This window comes from Cajanus cajan, chromosome 3 (assembly GCF_000230855.2).
Source record: "Cajanus cajan strain Asha chromosome 3, NIPB_CcT2T_4, whole genome shotgun sequence".
NCBI classification, from domain to species: domain Eukaryota; kingdom Viridiplantae; phylum Streptophyta; class Magnoliopsida; order Fabales; family Fabaceae; genus Cajanus; species Cajanus cajan.
The window spans coordinates 68,440,868-68,453,826 of NC_138519.1; positions in this window are offsets into that span (position 1 = coordinate 68,440,868).

Below are 12,959 nucleotides of genomic sequence, written 5' to 3' on the forward strand. Positions count from 1 at the left end.
AAGCGCGTTACCTTCAAGTTCACTTGGCTTAAGGATTATGTTTTATAAGTTTTGTTGTTTTTAATAATATATTATAGTAGTTATATGACCGTGAGCCATTTTTCTTTAAGAAGCCTTGTAATTCCTCACTTCGGTTATGAAGTCTTTTACTATATCCTTTAGTTTAAAAAAATATCCCCTCCCTACTTTCTTATCATTTTAATGCTTTGATCGAGAGTTGAGTTAACAAAAAAAAAATTTATAAATTACATTAAAATGTAAATTGAATATTGATAAGTGATACGTAAGTAAAGTCATTTAAGAAAAAAAAATTATCATTATGTCAATGTTAATAGAATAAAAATCATTATGAATGTCAATCTTTAAAGGGGATGATAATATTAAAAGTCCCACGTTGAATAAAATAAGAAGTTCAACATAATACATGAGCACATGAAGTTTTCCCTCATGTGAAAAAATTAACTTTTATGATCATCTTAAAGATCTTAACTATGTAGAAAAAGGTGTTTATCTATTATTTTAACACTTTAAAATATATTCTATGTTTGAATAATTTAATAAAATATTAATTTTTATGAATTTATTGTTTCATAATTTATTTTATTTAAATTTAATTTTTATTTTACTAATTTAAAAATATATAAATGTTTATATATTAAAATACATTTTTATAAATTAATTTTTAAATTAGAAAAATATATATAAAAAAAAACTCGTTAAGAAGTCGAGTTTTGCATATTTGACTTCACAACGTAACAAAATATGTGGCATTTTGAAGTATAAAAATATTTATTATGGCATTTTGACAAAATATTTCCAATTACATGTTGATGGATTTGGCTTCCTAATAAACAATTTAGTGAATTTTAAACATTTTGATTTGTATTAGACATTTTGGTTAGTTTTCGTTCTATTATTATAGATGAAGTAGTATGATTTAATCAATTATTAATATTTTGTTTATAATTTATGCTACTATTTAATAACTGTAAATTAATTATACTCAAATATGTAATTTATATTTCTTTATGAAATTATTAGTCAATATTGAGATAAAACATTGTCTATTTTTAATTTTTTCAAAATAGTTTTTTTATTAGATACTTGATGACCAAAACAAATATGAATCAATTAATATCCATTGATTTGGATTTCATTTTCTTTCAAATTCGAAACAACTCGAATCGTGAGTACACCTAGATCCAGTATGAGAAATAAACCTTGGACTTGGCTACCCAAACCCAATACAAAAGAGGTCTAAAATTTTTTTAGACCATCCCTTAAGTAATTCCTAGACCTAAATACCTTTAAGCCCATCCTAACCACCTTACAACATAAAAATTAAATGAAAAATTAAACATAAAGGAGGTTAGGAGCTGATCTTGGGGGAAGATTTGCTTTAGAAAATAGATTGCACCCTTACACATTCAAGGTGTGTATAAACTGCCCACCTAGAAGCCCTAAAACCCAACTCATTTGTTATTCTTGCCACTCACCTTCAGCCCTTACATCTTAAGAACCTTTCCATCTCTCTATAAATAGAGACCTTCTCCAAAGGCCCCTCACAACCATTCTTATGTCTAAATTTGTTTTGAAGTATTGAGAGAGTGCTAGTGGGGAAAAAAGTTGTTGGAAGGGATAAAATTTTTTAGAGTAGGAGCCTCTCATTCCTATTGTTGTCACACTTAAGGAAAAGGTATGAGAGTAGGGGGTTTTGCTTCTTTATATTTTTTCTATGGGAGAGATGAGAAGGGTCTTGGCTCTCAAAACCCTTTCACTCTAAATGGTTAATGGTTCTTATGAACTTGTATATGCATGAATGTATTGTTTCACGTGTAATCAATTTGGGCCTTCTCCATGTAATTATAAATTTGGAAAAATGGTGTTTATTTGTATACAACTATGCTACTATTCTTTTGTCATTTTAAATAGATATAAAAAAAAACGTTCACTATGCTTGCATGATTATATTTTGGGTATCAAATTGTTGAATCCATGTTTAGAAGGATTTCATGTGTTTTAATGGCCCAATGATGTTTCGGAATAAGTGGCTAATAGAGAAAAATAAAGGGTTCATAACTTGCTTATAGTAACCAGAGCAAGTTTGTTTGGAAAAATTATAAAACTATTTTTTTATTTTATTTTAAAACATTTCGTTTAAACAACTTGGGAACTCATTTTTGAAGATTTTGGTATGGCTTTAAAGAGCTTGAGCTCTACTTTCTTAAGAACATCTATATGATGTTTGACAACTAATATGGTGTCAAGGACCGAAGCTTGGATCATAAATACATTTACTCTCTAATCATTTCTCAAAGGTTGTGTATGCTGATAGTGGTCAACATTGAGTATAGATCCATACAGTGAGTGAAGGTTGTGGGCCTTGGAGACTAATTAGTTGAAGTTACACGATGACCAACACAAAAATGTGATAAGACTTAGTACTCTTCTAGGTTTTATGCCTGCTTCTATATCTATTTTCATGCTTGTGTGTTAAAGTGGATAAGCTCTCAACTTGTTCCAAAAAATGAGGGAGAAAATATAAAACCTCACTCCATATATTTTCTTTGTTTCTTTTGTAACCCACCAAACCCACAACTTATGTTACTATCTTGGAGAATCGATCCCTCAATGAATCTTCTATAATAATCCTCTAAACCCATAAAACTTTTAATATCTATGATAGTCCTTGGGTGTTCCCATTGTAACACTGATTTCACCTTAGTCAGATCCATTGTAATTCTTTCTATTGAAATGACATGAACCAAAAACTTTACCTCTTCCAACTAAAACTCACATTTTGATAACTCTACATACAATTGTTTCTCCCTCAATACGTCTAACACCAACCTCAAGTGCACTCCATGCTCCTTAGGGGATCTTGAATAAATAAGGATATCATTAATAATCACTACCACAAATTTATCCAAGAATGACCTGAAGATTCTATTCATGTAGTCTAAGAACACTGTTAGGGCATTGGTCACTCCAAATGGCATCACAACATACTCATAGTGACCATACCTCATCTTGAACCCAATATTTGGTATGTCATTCTCCTTGACCTTGATTTGGTGATAATTTGACTTTAAGTCAATCTTGGAGAACATCGATGCTCCTTTAAGTTAATCCATCAAGTCATCTATCCTAAGAAGCAAATATTTGTTCTTGATAGTTAACTTATTCAACCATCGGTAGTGTAAACACAACTATGCACCATTGTCCTTCTTCTTAACCAACAACACTAGGGCACCCCACAGAGATAAACTTGGCCTCTCCATCTATTTCTCTAACAACTCTTCTACTTGTATCTTTATCTCTACCAACTCAGTTAGGGCCATCCTATAGGGGCTATTGATATTGGTCCTACACCTGACACTAGATCAATAGTGAACTCCACATACCTAATAAGAGATAACCTAGGCACCTTATCCAGAAACACATTTGGGAAATCCTTCACCACTTCAATCCCATTGATCACGTTCTATGTTTCCATACTCACAATAGCAAATAGAATGAAACACTTAGCTTCTTCCCTCAGCAAGTCTTCAGCCTAACTAGTTGAAACCAACACCTCCTCCTCCACCCAAGGGAACACCAATTCTCTATTGGCACAATCTATAATTATATGATTGGTAGACAATCAATCTATTACTAAGATTGTGTCAATATTAACCAAAGGCAAACAAATCAAGTTTACCTTGTACCTCCTACCATGCACTTCCAAAGGACATCTCTAGCACATCTCATAAGCAATCATAGAAGTAGAAGTAGGAGTAGACACAAGAAGATTCAACCCCAAAGCACACATAGGCCAACCCAACCTCTCCACAAATACATAAGAAATAAAAGGGTGAGTGGCTCTAGTACCAAATAGAATCATCACAGCCTTACCGATAACTTTACCTTTCCCTTTCACCAAGTATGAATAAGTGAAAACTTCATCTCTTGTTAAGGCAAATACTCTGCCAGTTGAAGTAGGTCTCTCTACTCTTTGAGCACCCTTGGGTTTCCTAGCCCTTGTTGAACAATCTTTTGACACATGACCCATCTATACATATCTGAAACACTTGCCCTTTATATGCGGACAATCTCAAATAAAATAAGCTCCTCCACATCTATGACATCTAAGATTGTCAACTCCACCCTAAGCTTTTTCTCTAGCTGTGTCAGATAGCTTCCTTGTGACATAAATTCCTTGTTATGGTTGGGGCGTATCATAAGGCTTCCTCTAACCTCCACCTCTCTTGGACCTAACTAGAACCTCATAAGTCTTCACAACTCAGAAGAATGAAGTGATCTAGAGCCATCACATGTCTAAGAAACTTCTTAGGAACAAAGAATTGTCCCTAAGATTGAAAGGCTCGAAAAAGAGTATTGAACTCTTTGTTATAGATGGGATAGTTGAAAATGACACCAAAATGAGTTATTTTCAATTTTCAAAGAAGCAATAGGGTGCCCACCCTTCAACAAAATAGCTTCCACACCTAATCCAAATGAAAAATATTCTAGCTCAAAAGATTTAGCAATGTTAGGAAGAGTTATAACATATGCATCGGATAGTTCACCTTGTGAGGGTTGAAAAGCATGCTCAAGCTTTCTGTTCCAAAAGGAAGGAAGAATATTTTTCACCAACTCATTGAGGGGTGGAACAATGCATTGTTTAAGATAGAGAGTCCTATTGATTTCACTTTTAATAGAAAAACGATTATCTTTCTTAACAACCTCTTTAGAAGAAACATTTTTCTCATTTTCATTCCTTTCACCCACTACAAGAATTTCGCGGATTAGCGAGAGATATAAATCCAAGCTATTTCCTCGCTAATTAGCTAGGGAGAGGCGAGGAACACCGTTCCTCTCTAATCCCTCGCTAATTAGCGAGGAAATAACTTGGATTTATATCCCTCGTTAAATAGGATCATTTTTCCAACCTTTATCTCCTCGCAAATCCGCCACTAAAGCTAGTGCTTATTTAGTGAGGAACTTAGGCCCTCGCAAATGCCTTGCAAATCCCTCGCCAAATTACGAGCCAAAATATAAAAGCGAATTTTTCATCTAGCGAGGGGGTTTTCTTGTCGCAAATTCCTCGCTAATGAGTTATAAGTATAGCCCTCGCAAATGCCTTGCAAATCCGTCGCAAATTAGTGAGGGAAAAGGTTTTTTGCTAATCCCTCGCAAATAAGAGATTTCGTTGCTAGTAGAATTTGAAATTCAAGTATTTGTAAAATTTCTTGAAATAGTAGAATTTCAAATTCTCCCAAAAAAGTAAAAATTTGAAATTTCTCATATTTTTTTCTTTTTATTTTACATATATATTTTATCTTATTTGTTATCTTTTCATTTTTTTAATTATTAAATATTATCTAATATTAGTTTTAAAAATTATTAAATATTATCTAACATTATCTATTAAATAAAACTATTGATTAAAAGATAAAGTATACAAAATTTTTATACTTAATTTATTGAATAAGAAATTCAATATATAACGTAATTACATTCATTAAACAACTCTTTTAAGAGCTACTTTTGAAGTAACTGAATTTTCACTCATATATATTTTTTAAAAAAACACACACACACACACACATATATATATATATCATCATAAATTTTAAATATAATTTATATGTTTACAATATGAATTTAGTCTGTGTATGTTTTGTTTTCTTAATTATGATAATTTAAAATATTTTTGTTTATTTTGATTTATATATGAATGTAGTCTCTGTAAGTTCATGTTTTCTCAATTTTAGTTCTTATAAATTTTAATTTATTTTTATCCTTATAAATATGCATTTTTTAAATTTTAGTTCTTTAAATATATATTATAATTTTCTTTCACTTTAGTTCATGTAACTTCGTACTAACAACTAAAAATTAGAAAGAAAAAATATAAACTTATATTGACTAAACTTTGAAAAAAAATATTATAAAGATTGAAATTGAGAAAGGATAATCCTATAAGGATTAAAAATAATTTTAAAAAATTGGAAGGATCAACATTAAAAAACTCTAAATTAATATTTAGCTTATATTTCATATATAATATTTGAAAAATTAAAGTAAGCATAAATTATATATATATTAATCAATTTTATCAAGATATTTGTTAATTATCATATTATATATAAAGGAAGTTTTTTTTTTCTAAACACCTATCATGAGAGAATAATGTATATATATAGATAAATTAGGAAGGTTTTGCGAGATACTAGCGAGGGATTCGCGAGGAAACTCAAAAGATATGTTGTGAAGGTTTCGCGAGGGAACTCAATCCATATGCTTTGATGGATTTGCATGGGATTACCAAGGGATTTACGAAGGACATATTTGCGAGGGATTAGCGAGGGATTTGCGGAGGACATATTTGCGAGGGGTTAGCGAGGGATTTGCGAAGGACCTCAATTGATATATTGCTACAGTGTTGCGAGGAATTAGCGACAATATCGCGATGGATAATTGCGACGGAGTGGCGAAAGATTAGCGAGGAAATAATTAAACAATATTTTGCGATGGAGTAGCGACAAAGTAGCGAAGGATATCTTGCGAAGGTTTTGCGACGTTTTAGCGAGGAAATATTAAATGCAATTAGCGAGGGAATTTAGGTTCTACATTTGCGAGGTGACAGCGAAGAATTAGCGGCACAAATTTGCGATGGACCAGCGAAGCTGGTTGCGAGGGAAAAGCGAAGGAATGTAGCGAGGGAAAAGCAAAGGAATGTAGCGAGGGAATTGCGAGGGATATGCATCCGTCGCTAATTAGCGACTTGAATTTAGCGAGGGAATAGTCCTTCGCAAATCCCTCGCTAGTCCCTCGCCATTTTGTTTAGCGAGGGATTTGCGAGGGATCTTTCCCTCTCTAATTCGCAATTTTCTTGTAGTGACCTTCTAGTTGTTATTTTCTTTTTATTTTCTTATTTTCCTTTTCCCTTATAAGCTTCATTTGTATTTGATCTTTTACCACTTGAATAGGTGTAAGAGGATGTAACACAAATTTCTTATCTTTATGGGTGAGGGATATTTCATTAGTAAGGTCATTGTGTATGGATTTTCTATCAAGTTGTCATGTCAATTCCTAACAAAATATGGAAAGTTTCCATGGAAACTACATCACATAAAATCTTGTCTTCATAATTTCCAATAGAAAACTTGACCTTCACTTTTTTATTTACTACCATATCCTCTTTTTCATCAAGTCATTGAAGCTTGTGAGATTTTGGATGAGAAATGGTAGTGAGAGTTAACTTAGTAACCAACCTTTTGCTACAATAGTTATAGCTTTATCCACTATCAACAATGAGAGAACAAATTTGTTCTAAAATTTTACATCTTGTATGAAAGATGTTCTCTCTTTACAAAGGGCTAATTTTACAAGGTTGGCTTCTAAGAAGCCTTCTAATCAATAAGACATCACCATCACAAGGATAAACATTCTCTATCTTGGAATTTACCCCTTTATTCTTCACTTCCACTAGAAGGGGAGGAAAAAGATGTAGCCTCCTTTTGACTACTACAATGCTTTAAGCCTCTCATGATTGTGGTACTTTTTGTGGGACATTAAGATGCAATGTGACCTCTCCTTAGATACTTAAAACACTTATCACTACTAGTCCTATAACTAGTGTTAGAGGTTTTGATGGAGGGCCAGCCTTGGAACTACAAGTTGGACCCATTACTAGGTCCATGGCTAGGAGGATGGAGGAGGATAAAGGAGATACCACGCCTAGAGCCATACTCATCATGAGTGTGGAATATTGATCCATCTCCTAAGCCCATTTTGAGTAATGTAGGATTTTATTATTTTATTCCTATTTTACCCTTGTACTTTGGGGTATTTTAGTCTTAGAATTTATTTTACTTGTATTTCTAATTTTACCCTTGTATTTTGGGGTATCTTAGTCATAGGATTTATTTTTTTTTGTATTTCCTATTTTACCCTTGTATTATGGGGTGTTTTAGATCATAGGATTTTATTTTTGGGCTTAGATATTTGATTAGGGTGGGAACAAAAACCTAGACGTATTTTTGTGGCTATTGGACCTATTTTTAGTGTTAGAAAGGCTTAGGCCCAAGTAGAGGGCAAAGGTTACATGGTCTTATCATGCACCTAGAAGTAACCTAGCTAAACTCAAAGATTCCATCCTTGGCCACCAAGTTGCATCTAGGGTTAATTTGGATTTCATTTGGTGTGCATTTGGTTTGTGAATTTCGGCCATGCACTCTCCAAATGCAACCTTAGATGCCTCCCACTCCTATAAATACCCTAGGCTATGCATCATGTAAATACTTTGGATTTTATGAATTTAAGAGAGCATTTCTTTGTCTCAAATCCTATCCTTAGTCCCTAGGTTAACTTCGGCTAACTGTAACGACCCACCCTAGGCCGTCACATCTAGAACCAACCAAAGATAAATAATATATATTAAAGAAAATAGAATAAGGGCCAGCTACGCTAGAGTGCAAATATACAATAACATATAAAATTGTTTCCAAAATATATAACATAATTTTATAGTAGAGTCATCCTCAGTAAGGTATTACAGCAATCCAAAAAAGGTAATATAATTACAACGTCATGAAGACAACAAAATAAGAAACCCTAGGTGCTGGTCAAGCTCTAAACCTAGCCACTTCTCAAAGCAGCTATCCAAAAGACTCCTTGCTCTCCCAAGACCTCACACCTGATCTGCTCCCCCACATAGTGAGATCATCACAGTCCACATCATGGAAATATAAGGGTTAGCACATATAAAACCAATCATAGTACATCATAATAAAATATCATTAAACAGATATTTATCCACAGTATTTATCCAGACCAACAAGTCATTTCCAAGCTAAATATAGACCAATCCAAAATATAATGTAAACACATTCATGCCAATGCATACATATTTTATGATAATAAAGAATCCATAACCAATGTATACAATCCATACCATATGTATACATATTCCACATCCAAAACAAAGTCACACCACTATATAATCCATGATGTAACCAACACATCCAAACCAAATGTTGGCCTCAACACCATCCAAACCAAGTGTTGATACGGTGAAACATGTCATCAACCCATGTCCCACACCTAACCTCTCATGGAAAATATACAGTTGGATTACGTCGTCACGTAACCCTGGTGAGGCCACCTCATCCATCGGTATGACTCGGCCTAGACCCATACCGGTAACAAATAGAGTACTTAGAGGAGTACTTCAGAATCCACCTAACATCTGAAGTGTTTATCATATAACCTTTGGAAAAGTTCCATATTGGAATCCTCACCATGGGACTCCTAATTCCATATTTTTCCAAAGATTATATCCTGATCTCACCAAGAGATCTAATCCATACCATAACCTTACTCCTCTAAGTCCTATTTACTTTTCCAAACCACACACACAACATATTCCACAATATATATAAACATAACCATAACCATGCCAAATTGTCAATATAATAATAATATAAATAATTAAATATCCAAAATAACCATCAATTGATCCAAATTATATTATGTGAAATGAAAATCTCCACATAAAATAGCATATTAAAATTATACTATTCCTATCATGCTCATATGCACTAGATTAATTTTATAAGCACTACCCTTACTTGGATAAACCTGAACTGAAATTCGGGCAGAATCTCCACCTCTCTCCTTAAACAAGGATCGAAACTCGGGCAGAATCTCCACCTCTCTCCTTAAACAAGGATCGAAACTCGGGCAGAATCTCCTCCTCTCCCTCCTCTTTTCTCTCCCCTGGCAGAACTTCCTCTACTAGATTCCTCTTTCTCTCTCCTCTTTTCTTTTTTCCTCCTCTCTCTTTCTTTCTCTCTCTCTCCTCTTTCTCTCTCTAGGATTCTCTTCTCTCCAGTTATATTTTTTTCACCCCCTGCCTCCTATTTATAGGCAACCTGAGTCACCCGGAACGGCCGTACTGAATTCGGAACGGCCCGTTCCGAATCTTTCAAATGTACGCAAATTTTTAAACTGGAATGGCCCGTTTCAAAATCGGAACGGCCCGTTCCCAAAATGCAGAACGACCCGTTCTAAAATCGGAACGGCCCGTTCCGAGACTAATCAGAATGGCCCGTTCTCCTTCCGGAACGGCCCGTTCTCCCTCCAGAACGGCCCGTTCCAAAACCAGAACGGCCCGTTCTCCTTTTGGAACGGCCCGTTCTGGGCCCGTTCTGAATCTTCAAACTCAGTTCATTTTTAATGCTTGGAACGGCCCGTTCCACTTTTGGAACATCCCGTTCCACGTTACAAAAATACCCTTATACCTTTAATAAATTTACTAAAATGTCCTTAATAAATAAATAATAAAAATGGATATTACAACTCTCCCCAACAACAAAAATTTTCGTCCTCGAAAATTCACTTACTCTAAAAGAGATATGGGTATTGATCCTTCATCCTTTCCTCCAACTCCCAAGTGGCTTCATTAGTAATTTCATCCCAAATAACTTTCACCAAATTGATAGATTTACCTCGCAACTGTTTAACTTTCTTATCTGCCACTGAAACTGGCTGTTTCTCAAAAGTTAAATTCTCCTTAACTTGTACTGCCTCTGATTCCAAGACATGACTTGGATCGTGAATATACTTCCTCAGTTGTGAAACATGAAACACATCATGTAGATTAGACAGGAATGGAGGTAATGAAATCTGATATGCCACTAGTCCAATCCTCTTGAGAATTTGATACGGCCCAATAAACTTAGGATTCAACTTCTTAGCTTTGATAGCTCTTCCCACACCTGTGGTAGGAGTTACCTTCAAAAACACATGTTCTCCCTCTGAAAACTCTAAAGGTTTCCTCCTCTTGTCTGCATAAGACTTTTGCCGACTCTGAGCAGCTCTCATTCTTTCTTGAATTTGTTTCACTTTTTCAGTAGTCTGTAAGATGATCTCTGGTCCCACCATCACTGATTCTCCCTCTTTAAACCAACACAAAGGTGTTCGACACTTTCTCCCATACAGAGCCTCAAAAGGTGCCATTCCTATACTTGCGTGAAAACTGTTATTATAAGTGAACTCAACCAAAGGTAAGATTTCTTCCCAACTCCCTAAATGATCCAAAATACAAGTGCTCAACAAGTCCTCCAAAGATTGGATAGTCCTCTCAGACTGCCCATCAGTCTGTGGGTGATAAGCAGAACTGAGTCTTAACTTAGTCCCTAACGCATGATGCAAACTTTGCCAAAATCGAGAAGTAAAACGAGGATCCCTATCAGAGATGATATTGGAGGGCACGCCATGTAATCTAACAATCTCCTTAATATACAACTGAGTTAACTTTTCCAAGGACCACTTTATATTCACTGGAAGGAAATGAGCACACTTAGTTAATCTATCCACGATCACCCAAATAGAATCACAATTCTTAGCAGACCTTGGTAATCCAACAACAAAATCCATGGTTATACTATCCCATTTCCATTCTGGCACTTCCATCATTTGTAACAAACCTCCTGGTTTTTGATGTTCTACTTTAGCTTTCTGACACACAATGCAAGATGCAACATACTCGACTATCTCCCTCTTCATACCATTCCACCAGAACATTTTCTTCAAATCTTGATACATTTTTGTCATACCTGGATGTACACTCAACTTGCTCTTATGACCTTCCTCAAGTATCAACTTCTTCAACTCTTTATCTTGTGGAATACAAACTCTACCCTTGTACCTCAAAACTCCATCCATATCTTGTTCAAATCCTTCAGCTTTTTCAGAACCCAACAACTCTCTAACCTTATTCAATCTCGTATCCTGAACTTGTTTTTGTTTCACCATCTCCAAGAAATCACTAGTTATGGTAGTCATACCACAACTAATAAAATCTGGGGCAATCACAACATTAAGATTCATATCCCTGAATTTCTCTATCAACTCCATCTCTCTAACCATCATATAAGACATATGAAGATATTTTCTACTCAAAGCATCTGCCACCACATTCACTTTGCCTGGATGGTACATTAACTGAAAGTCATAATCTTTCAAAAACTCAATCCACCTCCTTTGCCTCATATTTAACTCTTTCTGATCAAACAAATATTTTAGACTCTTATGGTCACTGAACACATCAAATTTTGCTCCATAGAGATAATGCCTCCAAATCTTTAAAGCAAAAACCACCGCAGCCAACTCTAGATCATGCGTAGGATAATTCCGTTCATGAGTCTTTAACTGCCTAGATGCATAGGCCACAACCTGTCTATCTTGCATAAGGACACATCCTAAACCTTGATGAGATGCATCACAATAAACCTCAAAAGATTTATTAGGATCTGGCAGAATCAATACTGGAGACGACGTCAACTTTTCTTTTAATTCTTGAAAACTCTTTTCACACTTCTCCGTCCATATAAAAGGATGATCCTTCCTAGTCAGTTGTGTCAAAGGCATAACCATTTTAGAAAACCCTTCTATGAATCTTCTATAATAGCCAGCCAATCCCACAAAACCTCTAACTTCAGTAACTGATTTTGGACGCTCCCACCTCAGAATCGCTTCCACCTTAGTAGGATCAACTGCAATTCCTTGTGCAGAAATCACATGACCTAAGAACTTAACTTAAGATAACCAAAACTCACATTTTGACAACTTTGCAAATAACTGTTTCTCCTTCAATACTTGCAAAACTATCCTCAGATGTTCTCTATGTTCCTCCATAGATCTAGAATAAACCAGAATATCATCAATAAACACCACCACAAACTTATCCAGAAAGGGTCTGAAAATCCTGTTCATATAATCCATGAAAATAGCTAGAGCATTCGTCACTCCAAAAGACATGACAACATACTCATAATGGCCATACCGAGTCCTGAAAACAGTCTTTGGTATGTCCTCCTCCTTTACCCGAATCTGGTGATACCCAGATCTCAAATCAATCTTGGAGAAAACAGAAGCTCCCCTCAACTGATCCATCAAATCATCTATTC